The sequence below is a fragment of the Daucus carota genome, chromosome 6, assembly GCF_001625215.2.
Source record: "Daucus carota subsp. sativus chromosome 6, DH1 v3.0, whole genome shotgun sequence".
Taxonomy (NCBI): Eukaryota; Viridiplantae; Streptophyta; class Magnoliopsida; order Apiales; family Apiaceae; genus Daucus; species Daucus carota.
Window position 1 is genome coordinate 13617146 of NC_030386.2, and position 3006 is coordinate 13620151.

A 3006-nucleotide genomic window follows, 5' to 3' on the forward strand; every position below is an offset into this window, starting at 1 on the left:
GATATTGAGGGAGTTGGGGGCAGTTGTAGGTGAATTTAATTATATTGCATGTAGTACTAGAAGAGGTATCAGCATGACATTGATTGAGATGGAGTCCATTGAGAATGAGCGATGAAAGTAAGATTATGGGGGGATTGACGGAAAAGAGGCCTATTAGGGTTAGCGTCTAGGCTAATTCGAAATAGCCCTTAGATATGAATGTGTTATAATAAAAATCTAATATCATAACAAGTATGATGAACAATAACAAGTTAACTAATCTCGCAATAGAGATTTAATTACTAGTTACCTCATGAAGGAGTTCCCATGCATGTTGGAGGCCCATCTTATTAAGCCCATTATGATGAGATAGACCGAACCGAGGCCCATTAGCGAGACCGTGTAGCCAATTTGAAATTGCCCGTGAACGCTATATTTTTTGAGTGGGACTTGAAGATGGAGCCAAAATGGATATGAGGAGGACATGCGTGTTTCTCCTTGATTTTGCCTGGCCTACTGCGGCCGAATTCCCTAATTATTAGGCACACACCGAATGAAGTATGTAAACGCCGATGAATAAATCACCATGAAAGCAATCATGCCCTCATCGCATATCACCATTAACGCAATTATGTTGATTCAAAAAAACTCCTATTTTGGTGTTTCTAATTGAATAAATATAAACAAAATTCTACTATTTTGCGCTGTGTATATTGTTGGAAGAAAGAATCTCACTCAAACTCAAACAACTCAAATATTTAGAAAAATAGGATTTTATATAAAAAGCATCACAACTGATTTGATAAAAGGCTTTATATAGGACTGAATAGAAAGATCTAGATACTCAGGTAAATACTAGAATCCAAAGGACTCGCTAGAACTTTCTTATAAAATATATTTATGTATATATATTTTATAAGATTTTATTCTCATATCTAATTGCATATTGCACTCATTTGGATTTTTTTCATATATGTTCATATTTTATTTTTGGGAATAATGAATTATAATTTAAGAAGAATTTGGGGAAAAATAGCTATTCGGAGCTAAATTCTACCGATTTATTCGCATATATTCGATTTCTGCACTATTTCAGCCATATCTTGAGTTTTAGGAGTCAGATTTGGACTATTTTGTAGCCCACACCAAACCTTTGGAATTATCTTTAATTCAAAAGTGGTCCAATAAACAAAAACAACTCAAAAAGCCCATAAACTAAAGGGAAATGAAAGATAAATTTATAAGAAAAATCCTACTTGGTTTTGGAGTTCTGTTTGTATTTTAACTAAGACATTATTATAATTATTATTAGAGACGAAACCAAAGAAGATAATGAGATTCATTATTATTTTGGAGAGATAGATATATACCCTCTAGCTACGTTTTAAACTAGTTGTTATATTTGCAAATAAATATCCAAAAGTTAGCCTATTTGCCAAATTCCCAAATTATTATTTTATTATTTATTGTGAATTTTATTTATAAAACATATTCAAGTTCTTTAACTTAAAATTTTTTAGACTTCTATATTAATTTGTCATACCAAAAATTGGCACTCCTAGATCTAAGAGAATGAACGCGACACATATCCATACTCTTTATTAATAAGAAAAATCCCCTTTTAGTGGAACATACCAAATATCGAAATACTAAAATATGTTTGTTATCATATAATTTTATACTATTATGTAAATACTTCTATATTGACTAGGATAATTTTTTATTTTAATAGTAATTATTATACTATTATAAAAATAATTATATATTGACTAGGATTTGTAATGTAACAATTATTCTACTAACAAAATTACATCACATAAAAAATTATTCATTTTAATTTTTAAAAATCAAACAATTTATTTAACGAAACAACTTTATAAAATTTCTCTCATGTATGAAAATGATTGCGAATTTACTCTTCAACTTTATAATTAAATTTGCAATTTTACTATCTTTTGAAAATAATTGCGAATCTACTTTTCAACTCAATGCAACCAAATACAACTTTAGTATTTTTGAAAAAACTTTCTAGACATATAAGGATAACGTAAGTCGAAGGAGTCTTTGCGTTATGATCTCGATCCGGTTATCAATGAAGAAATGTATGTGGGCTTCTCTTCCACTATCGGCACAATAATTTTTACATCTCATTATGTTTTTGGATGGAGCTTTATGGTGAAATGGATAGCTCAGGAGCTTGATCCTTCAAAAACCCCGAGACTACCTCGAATCGGACCCGAGACGAAATCAAGTTTTCTGATAATTTAGTTACCACGGATTCTGGAAATTATGATATTAGTGACATTTTATACATTGTTATATATATTACGTAAGGAGGAAAAGGAAATTTGCAGAAGTTCTCGAAGATTGGGAACTTTAATATGGGGCCTCAAACATTCAAGTACAAGGATCTTTATTTATGTTGCTGCCAAGGGATTTAAAGAAATCTAAAAAGAGGACAAAGAGATATGAAGAAAGAAGTCTTGTTGGCTCATTTTATTAATATTGTGATTTTAGTAGTGGTCCGAGGGGGCACTCATTTTCAACTTTTGCAACGACCTGCAACTTATTATACAATTAAATGTTATTTTTAACTGATTTTTGAAAGTAGTAACGTATATATTTATAAGCTTAATTAAATTTTTGAATGAATATATGTCAAAATAGCCAATTTTTAACTACATGTGATCAAGACATGAATATTGAGTAAAAAGGGGTCTTAAGTACCCACAAGATACTCTGATGTCGGAGTAGTATCATGATGATTGGTCACAACCAGTTGAATATTAAAATTATATTCCACTGGTAAATAAATATCAGCAAGAGGACCAATGTCACAAGTGGAAGGGTAGTATTTCTAAAGTAGGGTCACATTCATTGGCTAAAATAGTTTGGTTAGGAGTGATATGTACAAGATATTAATTGTTCAGCTTATGTGTTCGAAGTTATAGATTAGGTGCATTAAGTAATAAAATTAGGTGTTTTCATTTATTCAGTAACTCATATCTTTAATAAATAGGATTTCTT